At 42.7% G+C, this 18,119-nt stretch overlaps 1 pseudogene; it reads right to left on the minus strand.

Moving 5' to 3' along the window:
* Nucleotides 1-8,138: 8,138 nt before the first annotated feature.
* On the minus strand, nucleotides 8,139-8,702 carry LOC129659210 (40S ribosomal protein S7-like; annotated as a pseudogene).
* Between the last annotated feature and the right edge of the window lie 9,417 nt (nucleotides 8,703-18,119).

Genomic DNA, 18,119 nt, shown 5'->3' on the forward strand with positions numbered 1-18,119 from the left:
ATGCTGTTGAAGGTGCTTTACAAACATGATCTCATTGAATTCTTACAACATCCTTGTGAAGTAGATATTATGATTCCCATTTTTCTTATGAGAATCTGTTTTTTGGGGAAATTCCATGCAATTGGCCTTGGGAACAACAGCTGGTAGATGTCAGAGTTAGGATTTTTGCCCTTAACTCAAGCCCCAACTAACTGGTAATAGTGCCTTTGGAGAAGACATGAACAGCAAGGGCATAGTCATCAAAGACCATTTAAATCTGTAGGATCTGGCCAAGCATGGCAGGGCTGGGCAGGTAGCTCTATCTTAAAAGCTGGCAGTAGCACTTAGGCGACTACTGAAACCATTATAGCCTTGGGTCTAGTCTAGCTGCTATAATCACAGGTTTCCTTTGCCCTTGGTTCCTATTGCAGCTTTGTAGATTCCCTGGATGAGATTGTGTACTCTCAGCCAAAGAACAGCCAAATCATTCTCTTGCCAAGCTGTCTGTCTCCGATGATGGACAATAACCCAGCCTCCAGACAATATTGTTGTCTCACTGATACTGCTTTACCACTCCTGATCCATGACCTTGACACCACTGAGTCTCAGTCACACCGTGTCTGGCAGACCAGTACCCAGCAGGCCAAGGGATTTAGTGATTATTCCTGCTGATGTCAAGTCAGTGCAGTGTTTTCTGCAGAATCATGGTGCTTAAAGCCTCCTGTGCAGCAAAGAGCAGCAGAAGACTGATGCTGATAGAAAAAAAAAAAATTGCCTTCTTCCCCAAACAAGAATTTTGGGCAATTTCTTCTCTTGGCTAAAGCCTTTATGTTTCTGGCATGATGTTTACTTTATGGTCCAATCATCAAACTCTGATGTAGCTATGAATAAAGATTATGTTGAATATGAAGAACAAATTACAAAGATGGCTGTGGAAACCTTGCATATTTCAAAGGAATATATGCCAGGATGTGAGAAAATCTTGGCAGATGCTTCTCTTGGAGAAAAAGAATAGTGTAATTACCTACTGACTCTGGGGACCATACCTTCTGCTTCTCTAAAGAAGAAGTCCTTGTTAATATATTTTACATAAACCATTTCCTTTTGTGATACTTTGTGGCTTTAGTTTGCTTAAACATTTATTTCAGTTGGTTGTGAATTTATTCTAGTCTTTTCAGAAATTAGTTTTACAAGATCCCTGTATCAATTCCCCCAGCCAGTACTATGCATTCCACACCTTCTTTGTTAGTTCACTGGTAAGAGGAGCCTAAAAATGGCTGGGGAATAGGTTTAGCTCCCAATTTAATTGAACTAGAACTCTCTTTTCTGGCAGAACATCCCTTCATAGAATACAGATATCAAGATAGTGATAACATCAGACTTCACTCAAGCCACTCTCATTTCTCTTGGTTCTTAGGTCCATGCACACTGAAGAAGATGGTACCTGCTTGTAAGGAACTATCTTCATCAGACCATTCCAGCAATCTATCAAGTCATCTGCTTTGGGGTAACAGGAGCAAGAGCCCTTTGCCACACCTCCTTCACCACCAAATAAGTGCGTTAGATGGATACAACATTTTGTGAGAAACCATGTCAATGGATAAGGCATTTGTAGACCCATGAGTGGGAATGCCAGCAGAAGAGTTCTGGGAAAGGAAGGCAAATGTGTATTTGGGATATATATTTATTCCTGCGAGGACAAATCGTTGCTTACTTCAGGGAATGGTGTTTTATTAGGACTCAGTTGCCTCTGCACTTGAAAAGTTGGGCAGTCCGTATTGACTGTCACCAAGTCAACCCTGGGAATGAGAAGTCCATGTTAAACCTCCATCTTAGTCTCTGTTGCCATGGTCTACATGGGCTCATTGAAGAAGTACTAATGTAGCCAAGGAAGGAGAATGACTGACAGCTACCTTTCCCACTATCCATCGAGAGCATTTTCATGTTGGTAGCTAAAAACCAGGTGCTAGGAGTAATTATTAATTTGCTCCAGTAATCATACCACATCCAAAATCTCAACTGTGATTTCCATAACCACCTGATTTAGTCTGGGACAATCTACAATTATTCTCTAAGACCCATCTGGCTTGTGCACCTGCCAAATAGACTAGTTAAATGGAAATATGGTAGAATTAATCACCCTGCACCTTCTAAGTCTCTGATGATGGCATTAATCTCTGCAGTTCCTCCAGGGATACCACATTGCATTAAGGTGATTATTTGGGGGCTTCTACTTGGCTCTTCCTGTCAATGTAATCTTCATTTCACACCATAGGGAGCTAATGTGTGTATTCTGCCAGTTGAGTACATTAGTTCCCACCGTCCTTTTAGGAATGGAAAAATAACTAGAGTATGAGAATCGGTTAAGAGGAGACAGTTGTGCGTGCCAAGGATGATCAGTGTCTTATCCCTTTCCCTCTCCTCCCATCATGGAGATTGTCTCTATACTTCTCAGATATAGGCAACGCAATCACAAAATCTCATTTTAAGAGGCTGTGTCCCAGGGGCACTTCTCTCACTACTAATTATTATATAAGTCAAGATTCTGGCAGGAAACAAGTAGTACATTCAAATGGGGATAATGGGAGAGTATAATAAAGGGCCATTTTACAAAGATGTGGACAGATTTAATAGAAACCAATAAGGAATAGAGGAGGCACCAGGGGGTTAGCAACAATGGGAGCACCCCTTGGAACTCAAGAGAGGCAACCTGGAAAGAGCTTAAACTTCAGTAAGGATTATAGCTGCTGCCAATCTGTAACCTAGATGTGCAGTGGCCAGGGGAATAAAAACTTTGACTTCAATGCACTCCTGCCCTCTAATGCCCTGCCAGTGTCCTCCATTGGCCCAACTCAATGAGAAGTCACACAGAGAGAGGCCCATTGGTACAGCCCATATAGATCATCCTCCCTGGGCACAGAGCAGGATGAAAGTTGAAGAGTAGATCTGGAAGGGCTAATGAAGACTGTCCAGCACATCATCTTCAGCAGGAGACCCACTCTGAGTACTCTAATATATCAATATGTCCCCAAGCCCTGGAACTCCCCATTCTGCTTAACTTACTCTATCTTTTCACTTCCCATGGCATTGTCAGCACCTACAATATGTGATCTATCCATTTATTATACTTATGGAGCATTCTCTACCTCTCTAGTAGAAAGTAAGCTCTCCTAGCATAGACATCTTCATCTGGTTTTGCTCCCTGATGCTTCCAAATTACCCAGAACAATTGCTGGTACAAAGTAGGTGTTCAATAAATATATGTTGCTGAATACACATAATAATGAGTTGCGGATAATGAGAAACCACTAGGCAGAGAAGAAGGCAGACCTAAGAGCTGATATACTAGTGATAAATCTCTAATCCTCCATAGATCTTAAAGAGAGGATTTGGGACAAATTTGAGGTATGGAAAGAGGAAAGAAAACAGGGAGGCACCAGGAAAGTTTTAATTTATATCAAGAAAAGTGAAGAATTTGTTTGATTGTTGTTCTAGAAAATCTCACAGAAGTATCAGTGTATAGTTTACCTTAAGGATTAAGGAATAAAAGTGACCAACACTTGAAATGGGCCCTCGTGGTCCAGTTAATAAACCTGAGTCTCTCCCGCCTTACTCAGAATCTATTTCTCTTCTCTCAGCCTATACTATTACAGCAGACATGGGGGTGAATGGAAGAAGGAAATGGCAACCTACTCCAGTATTCTTGCCTAGAGAATTCCGTGGACAGAGGAGCCTGGTAGGCTGCTGTCCATGGGGTCGCACAGTCGGACACGACTGAAGCGACTTAGCATGCATGCATGCATTGGAGAAAGAAATGGCAACCCACTCCAGTATTCTTGCCAGGAGAATCCCAGGACAGAGGATCCTGGAGGGCTGCCGTCTATGTGTCGCACAGAGTTGGACATGACTGAAGCAACTTAGCAGCAGCAGCAGCAGGGGGTTAATGGGGCTGAGATTAACTGAGAATTAACCAGCACTCCTTCAGGCTCTTAAATCTCCTCCTTTGACCCTAATACATTTATACCATTAAAAAACAAAATTGTACTAGTATGAAAAGAAAGTTGGGGCTGGGTAAACACATTTGTGCTACAATGAGGGTACAGATGAGCAAGGTTGGAACCCTCTGTTGCTCTTGCTTGCCTGACAGCTTCTTCCCCTTCATTTGGGGACAACATCACATTTTACTTTGGGGAGTGTTATGGATGAAACAGTGTCCTCCCGAATTCATATGGTGAAGCCCTGTCCCCCAGAGTATCAGCATTTGACTGTAATTAGAGACAGGGCCTTTAAAGAAGTGTGTGTGCATGTGTGTGTGCACGCGTGTATGTGTGTGTCAGTTGCTCAGGCGTGCCTTTGCGGCCCCCGTGGGCTCTGTGTGTGACATTTTCCAGGCAAGAATACTGGGGTGTGTTGCTATTCCCTTCTCCAGGGGAATCTTCCCCACCCAGGGATCGAACCCGGGTTTCCCTCGTTGCAGACAATTCTTTACTGTATAAGCCACCAAGGAAGCCCTTAAAAAAGTGTAATTAAGGTTAAGTGAGGTCCTAGGATGGCGCCCTAATCCAACAGGAGTGATGATCTTATAAGAAGAGGAATAGACTCAGAGAAGAGGCCATGTGAGGGATTAGAAAGAAGGTGGCCATCTCTAGGTTAAGCAGAGAGGCCTCAGGGGAAATCAAACCTTCCAGCAGCTTGATGTTGGACTTCAAGCCACCAAAATGGTGAGAAAATACATTTCTGATATTTAAGGCACCAGTCTGTGGCATCTTGTTATAGCAGCCCTAGCAAAGTAAAACAGGAGAACGAAACCTCTCCCATTACTCATGGCATGACAAAATCAACATATGGTTCTTTTTTTCCTGCTTTTTCAACAAGGCATCCACATTTTCATTTTGCACAGGGACCTGCAAATTATATAGCCAAGCTTGTCCATCATTGCATGGATGATCTCAAGTGGCTCTGGGATGTTTTTCTTGTGACTTAATGGAGGCAGGAGAGGAGACTGAGAAAAAAGGTGCATGAACATCACTGAAGGGAATGCAGGGAGAGAGAAAAGGGTCTCAAAGGGAGATGGTGGCATCAGTCAGTGACCTTTAGTGATGTAACCGTGCAGCCTGTGAGGAGCAACAGGGACAGCATCACTAAAGGAAGGATGCTTAGTGGATAAAGGCAGTTTCCTCCTTTTAAGTTGTGCTGATAATAGCAATTTAGTGCTGAGAATGATGGTAGAGAAAGGTTCTCTTCTCATATGATTGCTGATAACCTCCTGTCTATTACTCGAGCTCAGTACTGGGATGTATTTGTACAGAAAAGCTGAAAGCTTGCTCCCAGGAAACTCGGGAAACAGAGTGATAGATTGATTGATTTGTCAAGCCCGGGCAGACAGAAACAATTTTCTTGACTAGACTTAGAAGTTAATGCAGATGGCAGTTTCCTTCACTCTTTAATACCTCTCACCCTGGGTTTGGAGCTTGTTCCCAGGAGGATGTCACAGCCTCCCTGGAAGGCTCTGGACTTTTCCTAGAGGCATTTGAAAGAAAGAGGAGATAAAACAGCACAGCAGGAACCTGAGAAAGATTTTAGCACAAGGTGGGTGTGCCTGCTGTTTGCTGCTGCTGCTGCTGCTAAGTCGCTTCAGTCGTGTTCGACTCTGTGTGACCCCATAGACAGCAGCCCACCAGGCTCCCCTGTTCCTGGGATTCTCCAGGCAAGAACACTGGAGTGGGTTGCCATTTCCTTCTGGTAGTCATGTTAAAACCTGATTCTGCCTCTGTTTTCTGTGTCCAGTCATCTACTGGTGCATCAGAAGCTCTTGTGGGGATAGAAGGCAAAAAATACGCCAACCAAATGCTGATTCTTTATACCTGGAATGTGGGCTCCCAGTCTCTGTCTGATGGACTGAGACACTAGATTGTCAGGAAGCGCATGACCATGCAGAGCCCAGTGGCTTGGAACCTAAGCAAACACAAGCCTGATCACCCTGCTCCTGGCCTCTTCTTGCCTGCACCCACTCTGAGATCATTGATGTTTGTTGTCAAGGGGGAAGGGAAAATGAGAGAGCAGCGCCCCCACCCCCTACATCCTGCACAAATACTCATTTCAGTCTTCACATTAAATGCACAACCTTTTCTACCTCTTGCACGGTGGGGTTTGTGGGTGGGGGAGGTGGGTAGTGTTGAGCTCTATACCACAGACATCCCATCTCTAACGTCTCCTTCCCACAAACACTCCTGGCGACCCCAAATGGCATGTAGCTCCCTGTTTTGCCTCAGTCTTTCCCCTCTCTGTGCCTTTATTTATGCTGCCCCCTCTATTGGAATGCCTTCCTTACTTCTTTATTAACTGCTGCTGCTGCTGCTAAGTCACTTCAGTCGTATCTGACTCTGTGCGACCCCATGGACTGCAGCCTACCAGTCCCCTCTGTCCATGGGATTTTCCAGGCAAGAGTACTGGAGTGGGTTGCCATTGCCTTCTCCAATGCGTGAAAGTGAAAAGTGAAAAGTGAAAGTGAAGTCGCTCAGTCGTGTCCGACTCCTAGCGACCCCAAGGACTGCAGCCTACCAGGCCCCTCCGTCCATGGGATTTTCCAGGCAAGAGTACTGGAGTGGGGTGCCATTGCCTTCTCCGTCTTTATTAACTAGTGTGCATCAAATCCATTTCCTCTTCTTCCTGGCCACACAGGTTAAGACTATATTTGCCAGACTGTCTTGCTGTCATTTGTAGCCATGTAACTGGGTTCTGGCCAAGGGTATGTGAGCAGAAGTGAGGTGTGCCAGTTCTAAGCCTGATCCATAAGAACCTCTCATGTAAGATCCTTCAAGCTCTTTCCCATCTATAGACTAATGCGAGGGACCACAGTGCATGGAGAACTGAGGGATAAAGGGGATGAGGCCACAAGAAGGAAGCAACCTAGGTCTTTTAATAAACACTTGGAGGAAAACCACTGCTGATCATCAGAAACATATATTTTGGAAAGTGAGAAATAGACTTTATTATCTTTAGGGATTGTTTAAGCAGCCAGTGTTACCATAACTAATACAACTGACTTCTAATAATATTATCCCTCTTCCTGAGGGTTATAACACAGTTGTAACCCAGAAATTAGCTCCTCAAATGTCCTCCAACCAACTTTTCTAGAGTGCTGTGGCTGCTGCTAAGTCTCTCCAGTCGTGTCCGACTCTGTGCAACCCCATAGACGGCAGCCCACCAGGCTCCCCTGTTCCTAGGATTCTCCAGGCAAGAACACTGGAGTGGGTTGCCATTTCCTTCTCCAATGCATGAAAGTGAAAAGTGAAAGTGAAGTCGCTCAGTTGTGTCCGCGTCTTCATGACGCCATGGACAGCAGCCCACCAGGCTCCTCCGTCCATGGGATTTTCCAGGCAAGAGTACTTGAGTGGGTTAGGGTGGGCTCCCCCAAATTCCAGCCTCTTGGCCTCCTTATGCCCTAACTTGGACTCTTGGTCTCTCCTTTGAGTTGTAAAGATGCAAAACCTAAAGATTTAGACCAGTGACTGGCAAACTATGACCCACACACAAGATCTAGCACAGATTTTGCATAACCCATAAACTAAGAATGGTGTTTACATTTTTTAATGCTTAGGAAAAGCATAAGAAGAATAAGATTTCTTGATGTAGGAAAATCATATGACATTTAAATTTCAGTGTCCATAAGTAAAGTTGAACAGAAACACAGCCTACTCACTCCCTTATGTATTGTCTATGGCTGCTTGCACAGTAGAATGGCAGAGCTGAGTAATTGCAACAAAAATAAAGCCTACAATATTGTTATTTACTTACTTACTTGTGGGATCTTAGTTCCCTGATCCAAGACTGAACCAGGGCCTATGGCAGTGAAAGCACCAAGTCCTTACCACTGGACCGCCAAGGAATTCCCAAAGCCTACAGTCTTGACTACCTGGCTCTTTACAGAAGACATTTTCCTGGCTTAGACCCTTTATTAGTAAAAAGACCACCATGGATGCAAACAGTCTACCATTTGACTTTGCACTCTCAGCTTTGTCTTCTGCAATGATGCCCGTTTATATCTGCATTTCCCAAATGGTCTGCAAGATGATAATGTGACAGAACACAAATGGTTCTTTAATCAATTAAATCTTGGGCTTTTTATTGTGAATAATATTTTATTTAATCATTTTTGTTTACAACCAAAACTCTGGGAATTCAAAATTAACATCCTTGCCCATGAGCTTCTTATAGAGACAAGAAAATGTTTCAACCTTGTGTTCCACGTTGTTCTGCTGTGCTTTATCCAAACGGACCATTATGAGTCAGCTGCCGTCCAGCTTCATGGGGATTCTCTTACCCACAATCTCACTTGGGAAAACCAAGTTCTCCAGGATGGTGTCATGCATGGCAGTCAGAGTGAGGCTCCTGGGATGTTTTTGCTTATTTTTCGTACAACTTTTTTGAGTTGGATTAAGCAGAATTCTCCTCTGAGCGATGAAGATGATGTGTTTCCCTCTGAACTTCTCCAACTTGTGCAGCAGCTGCACCTGGATTTTCAGGAAAGATTTCAATTGCCGAACGGGAACAAAGATGATGATAGCTTCAGTTTCCTTGGCGTCTGTTATGTTCAGCTCCCACAGCTGGGCCTTGAGGTCCGAGTTCATCTCCAGTTCCAAAAGGGCCTGAGAGATGCCCAATTCAGACTCCTCCAACTTCTCTATGTTGGGCTTCATGATCCTCATGCTGGAAATGAACATGGCCTGCACCTGGCAGATGTGGCCAACACTTGTTGCTGCCACTGACACCAGTAGGCCTAGGAAGAGCAAATCTTGGATTTTTAAAAAAGGATAAAATTTATTTCGTTACCAGAAGTATTTTCAGCTCTTGAAATATGCTTATAAATATGGAAGGATATTTAATGGATAAATATCCATTGGATAAAAATGGATAAATAAGCTATCCAAATTGGGTATATAAATTTTAACGTTCCTCAAACTTATTTCATCACTCATCAGATTTTTTAAAGAATGTCCATGATTATCTCAGAATGCTCCACACCACATAGTTTTATCCACACTACTCTATACCTTTACCAGATATCAAAAGATTATCTTCTAATTTGGAGAAATAAAGCCCTCTTCCTAGTGAAGCCCCCTCAGTCATTCACTCCCCTCTTAAGGCACAGAAAGCCTGCTCACGTTTTCTCTCCCCTATCTGTGGTATCATTCCTCTTCCCTACATACTCATCACCCCTTCGAAGACATGAGAAGACAGGAATTTTCAAGCTGCAAGTTATAACTCAGCAGTGGGTCATGAAATCAATTTAGAGGGTCAGTGATCAGCATTTTTTTTAAATAATAAAATACAAGAGGATATAAAACATTAGAGTGCATCTCAATAGTACTTGATGAAATTTTCTTACGGGTTCTGGGTCACAGTATAAAATGAATTTCTTTGGGTCATGGTTAAAAATCTTTGAAAGCCACTGTGCTAAGGAGCAAACAAAATAAAAGAACCTAGCAAAACCTTATAGCTAACATTTGATTAACAAAAATGTTATATATCTGTCCTACTATTAATTCTTCTCATGCATTTCTATTTTAAATTTCAAACATAAAGACTTAAGGACTGTATCTTTTGATTAACCTCTGTATCTCCTACCCCTCACTGACTGAGGGACTCACTTCCCTACAGAAGCTGCATAAATATTTGATGTTGATAATGAAATGGAATTAAAAGCTAATAGAAAAAACCTTTCAGTTTCTACTGTCTCTTTAAAGGATGGGAAGTAGCCTCTATGCCATAACCACTTCTGCAAGGTCTTTCAGCACCACCTCAACATATACCCTAAGATAACCCAAGGGGTGACACCTCCCCTTTCTTCAGCCGAAAATGCACACTCTTAGTCCTAAATTCTTCCCACGCTGCAGCCTTCCTACATTCCCACTCACTTCTTCCCTCTCTTGCTCCAGCCACTGTCTTCAAGAACCCTCCATACATCTGCATACAAAGCTCACTCCTCCTTCACAGCTTCTCCCTCCACACTTTTCTCTTGCTGAAATCCTTTTTACCTGCACAAGTCTGCATTGCATAGACCTCTGTGAAGCCCCAACACACTGAGTTACTTTCATTCTTTCTGGTGATCCCATAGAACTTTGTTCATGCCTCTGTACAGCAACAGTGGCGCTGGATTCTAAACTCTGCTGCGCCTCTGGTCTCCTACTGCCCATTGGCTCCTCTGAGACAAAGTGTGCTTTATTCATCTCTGAGATGTCCATGACTGGCATGGCTTGGCAGAAGTAGGTACTCGATAATATTTTAAGTGTGAATGAAAAAGAAGCAATAGCATGAAATATCAAAGGGATGAAAAGTTTACATATGGGGTAGATCATGTTGCTTCCTCCCACCTCCAAACCCTCTCTAGCACCTAAGAGGAAGCTTGCTTGCCCATAATTTGCATACTTTTGTGAGTGGATGAAGGAGAGCATGATATTTGAATGTGTGTTAGTCCCTTAGTCATGTCGACTTTTTGTGGGCCCATGGACTGCAGCCTGCCAGGCTCTTTTGGGATTTCCCAGGCAAGAATACTGGAGTGGGTTGCCATTCCCTTCTCCAGAGGATCTTTCTGACCCAGGGATCAAACCCGGGTTTCCCACATTGCAAAGCAGATTCTTTACCATCTGAGCTACCAGGGAAGCTCTTTGCATGGAACTTAGTTAGGAGACAATTCTCTTCTGCAGCTGAGCTGGAGGAAGGAGAGAGGGAGCCGAATGGTGCTGGGGTCCCCTGAGGAGGAGGCCACCCCAGAGAAGCAGAACCAGAGGTAGAAGGGTGCACTGAGCCTGACGACATCCCTGAGCGCCCAGATCTGAACGCGGTCAACCCACCCCTTGGCTTTTTATATGCAAAGCCCATCACTGGTGATTGTCCTTGCCACCTCAACAGCCAACGGGGCTCCAGGCACCCCGACTTTGGCGGTGTCCAGACCCGGGGCTGCAGCCCGCATGGGGTCATGAATATCTGCGGACGTGGGAGGTGAGCAGGCTGCCCGGAGGGTCTTGCCCGGACTACCTGGAGACCAGGAAGCTGCTGTGGGAGGAGGAGGAGGAGGAGGGGAAAGTGGCGGCCCAGGTCACCCTGTGCTGTACAGTAGATTCCTATTAGTTATCTATTTTACACATAGTAGTCAATAGCGTATATATGTCAATCCCAATCTCCCAATTTTCCCCACTCTTTTCTCTGTGGTATCCATGTGTTTTTTCTCTGTCTGTATCTCTTTCTGCTTCCAAATATGATCATCTATACCATTTTTCTAGATAGACCAACTCTTCTGAGATTTATAGTCGGGCCATTCTACGCACAAAGGGGAAGTTTTAATTGCTCATGGACCTCTAATGTGATCAAAAATATCGTACAGCTAGTAATAGATGATTAATGACTTGTAGAATTTGTCCAAATGTGAGCTTTATAATTGCAATGAATTTTGAAAACTACAGAATTAAGTGACTTTTGTTTTGAATGTCCTGCAAGCTTTTCTGTTTAGATCCCTCCCTCTAATACTCTCCCCTCCATCCACTCACCTAACAGCCCCCTACCTTTGTTCCCCCAGAGCTAGTACACTGCTTCTCTCACCCATGAGCACCCACGGGATGCTCTGCAGCTCCCTGCACTTGCTGGGTAGTAGCAGCATTTCACGCCATTGCTAATCAGAGCACAGGGACCATCTAACTCCTCTGAGGCTGAAAGACAGTTCAAATGAGTTGCTCCACCTGAGCCAAAGCAGTTGCTGAAGATTAGAAAGGGGTGAAAGCCACTTTTTGAATTCTACCAGGAAATCCATGCATATTCATGCAAATATTTACCTTAGTTGGGAAAGCCATACAAACCCCAGAGTAGAAAAAGAAAAGAAACAAAGCCCCTAGGACGGTCCTGGCCCTCGGTCAGATGTAAAGTGATTGTCACCTGTGTGTGACCTTTATTCTCTTTGGGATCTGTGGGTTCCAAAGAAGCAGAACTGAGATTATTGAAACTAGTTGGGAGGGGATGGCACCAAGAACTGAGAGATCAAAAGGCACCAAGGAGAACATCCTACTATATGCAGGCTGACAATGAATTCATTTCAGGTAAATCTGACCCACTGAGCAATCCACTATGTGCCAGAGACTGAACTCATCTGTGGGTCTCTGAAGGTCCATTATACCTGGGTGTTGCAGACAATCCAAAGATGATAACTCCATGTAATAATCTTCATCATCTTCCTCCCATGCGTGCTTCCTCCTGATGGCCCTCATCTAGTTCAAGGCATTGCTCTCTGCCTCATTGTTTGGGCCAGAAGTCCCTCACTCTCACATCTCTCATCTAGTCAGCAAAATTCACTCCCTAGATAATGTTTAAATCCCTCCCTCTTCAGTAGAACCTCCAAGATCCTTTGTGTGAGTGGCCAGCTCTTAGGTGAGCTGCTGCACTCCATGCTTAGGATTCTGCAGGGTTGACCTGTAATTCTTCACCAGAACTGCAACAGGAAACATAATCAGAAGGCAAATGACAAGCAGGGAACAGTGTCTGCAACATATATGAAAGTGCAACGGTTTCCATATATTATATACAAACAGCTGTTACAGATCAGTGGCTTCCTTGATGGCTCAATGATAAAGAATCGCCTGCTGATGCAGGAGACATGGGTTCAATCCCTGGAGAAGATTGAGAAGATCCTCTGGAGAAGGAAATGGCAACCCACTCTAGTATTTCTGCCTGGGAAATCCCATGAACAAAGATGCCCGGTGGGCTACTTTGAGATCCATGGGAGCGCAAAACACACAATGCGGCAACTAAACAGCAACAATAAGAAAAACATGAGCCATCCAAAAAGACAAAGAAGACATAAATGAGCATTTTTAAAAATAAAAATACAGGGACTTTCCTGGTGGTCCAGTGGTTAACAATCCGCTTGAAAATGCAGGGGTCATGGTTTCGATCCCTGGTCCCAGAAGATCCCTCATGCTGCGGGGCAACTAAACCTGCATTCCACAACTACCCTGTGCTCCAGAGCCCGAGAGCTGCAACTACTGAAGTCCATGCTCCAAAACAAGGGAGGCCATTGCAGCGAGAAGCCCGTGTACCACTAGAGACTAGTCCCCACTCACCACAACTAGAGGAGGCCTGTGCACAGCAGTGAAGACCCAGCACAGCCAAAAACAAATACAAATTAAGACTTGTTTACATTTCTAAAAATAAAATAAGAAAATATATATGTAGAGAGAATAAACCTAAGGGGGAAAGGCCCAACCTAAATAGTAACAAAAGAAATACAAATTAAAGGAATGACGTATTTTCTTCCTTTGTTAGTGAAGTAAGGGGAGACTATAAACCTTTTCTATGCATCTGATGAAGCCCAAATTGGCGAAGAATTTCTCATGGGAAACCTTGCTATATGAAAAACAGCCTTTAAAAAAAAAGAAGTGTATAACATTGACTAAGCAATTGCAGTGGTATAATTAATTTTATCCTAAGGAAATAATTAGTGGACTGGAAAATGTTTTTACTTTGGGGATGTATAACATCATGTGGGTTTTAATGGCAAATATATGGAAATACTCCAAGGTTTCAAGAATAGGTTATTTTTTTAAGCAAATTCCATGCTCTAGTATTCATTTATTTAAAATGGAAGTATAGAAGTATAATTGTTGACATGAGACAAATGTTTATTGGTAAATGTAAAGGTAAATATAAAACAGTTTATAAAAATGTATGACAGTATTTTTTTACTTTAAAAATTAATATGCATAAAATGCCAGGGAGCATGTATCCCAAGCTATAACTATTGGTTGTATCTAGAATAGACTTACTAGTGAGGAAATGTGGGGGGAAGCCTTTCTACATTTTTTTCACCTTTGAACAATAAAAATGATTTAGCTTTATAATAAAGAGTGGTTAAAAATAACTCAAACAAAATTGCCAAACTAAGAGTTATTTATTACCAGAGACAAAGACTTGAGCAACTTAATTTTATGAATAAAGCAAACAATTTACTTCAAACTAGAAGAAATTTATTTACATTCTATGAGCCAAACGTGGTTGTGAGCTTGGTGTGGGGAGCATGGCATTAAAATGGTAATTCACATAGTTGCTTCAATAAGCCTCATGAAATTCAAAATTACAAAAATTCATTTGATTTATGAATCTTGACTATTATGCTAAAGCTATTTGAGGGTTGATTAAGTCAGGTCATACGAAGAAAATACATTTAAAAATAAAATGATACACATATATATGTGTCAAAACTAACTGAACTGCATGTTTAATCTGCACATTTTTCTGTGTGCATACTTCAAAATGTTAAGGCAGAAAAATTAAAACATCCATAGAAATAACAGAAAATATTTTACATTCTTCATCTTGAATTTTGAATGGATCTCTAATATTAATAAATTAAAAAACCAAACACAGGAGTACTTCCAGCTCTGGCTATGATGGAGTAGAGAGAAAGCCCCTCTTTCTGGCACCTCTCACTGTCTCCTCACACTTATTTTCTCCATTCTCTTCCTCTAAACTCCCAGACACCCCAGTACTTATACTTTTATCTATGAAAGTTTCTTATAAAAAAAGAATAATTTAGCATCATAAAAAACTTCTCAGGTTGACCTGAGAATAAAGCAATCAAAATCACATTAAAATTATACCATGATTTTTTTCCCTGAAATTCATTAAGGAGCCATGAGAAAATTAGTACACCCACCTGTTGTGAAATTCCAATGTTAATCTAATTTTCTGATTTGGTTTGTTTCCCCACAATTAATTTTGTTTTTCTCATAGATAGTTCCACTTTTTTTTTAGGTGACAAAAAAAAAGTGAGAGAAAATGTCAGCGCCTACAGCTGTGTTTCCTGAGGGTGCTGACTCTGTTTCCTGAGTCTACGGGTAATAGGCTCTCTTCTGCCCACTGCCAGTCCCCTCCTGCAAGCTGCACTGCTTTGGGAGCGGTTTTGCACTTGATCGCCCATTCTCCCAGCCAGAGTTGATGTGGTGGCAAATGAGTCACAATTTCAACTGAGACGGAGAAAAACTTGACCCTGCAACATGTAAACTCATGTGCTCCTGGTGGCCGTCCCAGCTGAACATGGGTAGGGGAAGATAGACCAAGCCAAAAGGAAGAGTGAAGAGGAGGCTCAGAGAAAAACAGAGAGGACGTCCATTCTGGATTCCTTATAGTTCCCAGGTCCTGTGCCTTTCGAAAGTCCTGCAGCTTCTCTGCCCTTGGTAGCCATGACTTTCTGTATTACCCAGCCATTGAAATGTAGACTTTGCTCAAACTGGCTCCCACAGATTCCTGTAACTTACAACTAGAAATGCCTGAGGAATGTGCCAGGCTTCTGCAGTTCAGTGTCATGGCCTTGCGAGCCTCACTCCTGTAAGAGGTGAGCACATTCCCTGTCTCCAGTAATCAGACGGCCCCCTCGATGGAGCCCCCCTGCTCCCTGAGCTGAGTTAGCCACCTTTTGGCTCAGTGGTCCCTGGCTCTCCAGTTATGGCCTTTCGTCCTTCAGCCTTTGGTCACTCATAAGCCTGAACTAATGGATATTATTCCAGGGCAAGGGCTGGGTCACCCCACGACAAGCTCCTCCATTCTTGGTATCATTGCCAGGTTAACTGGGGTCAAAAATTGTACACAATGCCAGCTTATGTGACTAAGATACTGCTTCCTTATTTTCTCCTAATGATAGAATCTCCCTTTCATCCTGTGGATAATGTGCACGGAGGTTACACTTTAAAACAGTCAGTGAGTAAAATCTCAGTCTCCATGAGATTGAATAATCTCTCTGAGGTGATCAGGTCTGCTAGAGAAACACTCAACCTTCCAGACCTCCTTACCACTTCCTTTGTTTAAAAAAAATTATTTTATGTGGACCATTTTTTCTTTCTGTATTGAATTTGTTATACTAGTGCTTCTGTTTTATGTTTTGGTTTTTTTTCACCCCGAGGCATGTGGGATCTTAGCTTCCCAACCAGGGATCAAACCCACACTCCCTACTTTGGAAGGCGAATTCTTAACTACTGGACTGCCAGGGAAGTACCCCACCTCCTGTTCCAGATGGCAAGTGGATGAAGGGAAACAAGGAGATTTCAGGGTGGTAGGAGAGAAACTGGGAATTCTAACTCAGACTTCCTCCCTGCCAGACCTGCCTCACAACACCTCTTACTCAGCCACAGGCTCCTCACTCAACTGAGAGATTCCTTCTGTAGGATGGTGTCCCCTCACAGTCCCAAAGCAGGGTGAAACCTTTCTGCTTCTGACTCCCCCACCCCCCAATCTTTCTGACATATAGGACCCTCAGTTTGGCTGATGAAAAGAAGTTGTGTATATATTTATGACTGCTTGGTCACTCACCTCTATGTCCTTCTCCTCTATTTGCTGGCACAGAAGGGGCAGGCTTCCCTCTCTCTTTTTTGTTTGATCTGAAATCCTCTTATGTCATTTTCTTCCACTTACTTAGGCCAGTAAATCTCAAGGCCTGGCTGCCCTAGGACAAAGGTCACTGGAAGGAGATACGTTCTAAATTCTCTAGGTTTCAGTCAATATGAAAGCTGCAGGCAGCTGAGTTAGGGATTACAAAATAAAAATATAAACCTGCTCAGCTAGTATTATATAAATAAAAGAATGATGAAAGAATGGATGAATGAATTTCTACCAAATGGCATAAAGAAAACCTTGATATATCCAAACACTGGTTGAAATAAATAAAATTTTCACTGCGACTTTTGCTATCAAGTATTACTCTATCACATTTTTGCAGCTAAAAAGCATTTCATAAAGTATTTCATCTGACAGTTGTAAGAATCAAGTAAGGAAAAAGAGAGAGCAGGTGCTATGAAGCCCATTTTATAGTTGGAGAAACAGGGTCAGATTGCTTCAAGATGCTTCAAGTCAACACAAAGGCAAGCAGGCTTCCAATTAACTTCCTCTTAACCTCTGTATAGCATGGCACCATAGTAATTATTCATCGATATAAAATTACTTGTGAGATTTATATCTAATAATACAGAGCTAACTCTCTTTTATTTGGAGAATGCTTATCCAGAATATCAAACTATTCTAAGCAAAGATGACAAGCTATGGAACCTCTAGGGTCAAAATACATGCCACAGTAAAACCTTTAAAGGTCATATGGCCCTTTGATAGATTCTGTGAGCTCTCATTCAAAGCCTATTTTCTTTTGTTTTTAAAGTGAATCATAATTTGTTTCGTTTTCAGCCCACAAGAAAATGGAGACATTAAATGAGAGCAGGGAAGTATCTGCCCTGTAAGAAGATAGAGAGGAGACAGAAAGGCAGGAGCACAAACAAGGACTATGAAGGCATAACCATCTAGAGACAGTTGGTGAGGAGAAATAACCTCAGACAACCACACAAACTCCAGACACCTTGTATTCCAGATGTTTTAGCAGACAGAGCACAGGTAGGTTCCTCTGGAAGGTTGGTCTTGCTTCTACTTTGCTCTTTTGTTCTTTTTGAATGAAATAGACAGTGATGGTATTAGCTCCCCATTGCTGCTGTAACAAACTACAACAAACTTAGGAGCTTAAATTTTGGACTTCCCTGGTGGTGCAGTGGTTTAGAATCCTCCTGGCAAAGCAGGGGATGCAGGTTCGATCCTTGATCAGGTAACTAAGGACACACATACCACTGAGCGGCTAAGCCTGAATGACAGAACTATTGAGCCCTCACACCACAACTAGAGAGTCCATGCTCCACAGTGAAAGATTCCAGATGATGCAACCAAGACCTGATGCAGTCAAATAAAGAAATAAATGTTTTAAAATGCACACACACAAATTTATCACCTTACAGTTCTGGAGCTCAGAATTCCAAACTGGGTTTTGCATGCTAAACTCAAAGTGTTGGCACAGCTGCATTTTTTCTGAAGGGTTTAAGTAAGAATTTGTTTCCTTTCCTTGTCAGCTTTGAAAGGCTAAAAGCATTATATTTCTTGGTTTTTGGTCCCTTCTTTGCATCACTCCAACTTTGCCCTTTGCACCTTCTACTCTTACTTTGCCCCTTCGGCCTCTCTCTTATGAGGACCCTCATAATATGTTGGGCCTACTCAGGTAGTCTAGAGTAATCTCCCTAGCTCAAGATTTCTAACTTAATCACATCTGCAAAATCTCTTGCCTTGTGAGG

This window comes from Bubalus kerabau, chromosome 8 (assembly GCF_029407905.1).
Source record: "Bubalus kerabau isolate K-KA32 ecotype Philippines breed swamp buffalo chromosome 8, PCC_UOA_SB_1v2, whole genome shotgun sequence".
Classification (NCBI taxonomy): Eukaryota; Metazoa; Chordata; class Mammalia; order Artiodactyla; family Bovidae; genus Bubalus; species Bubalus kerabau.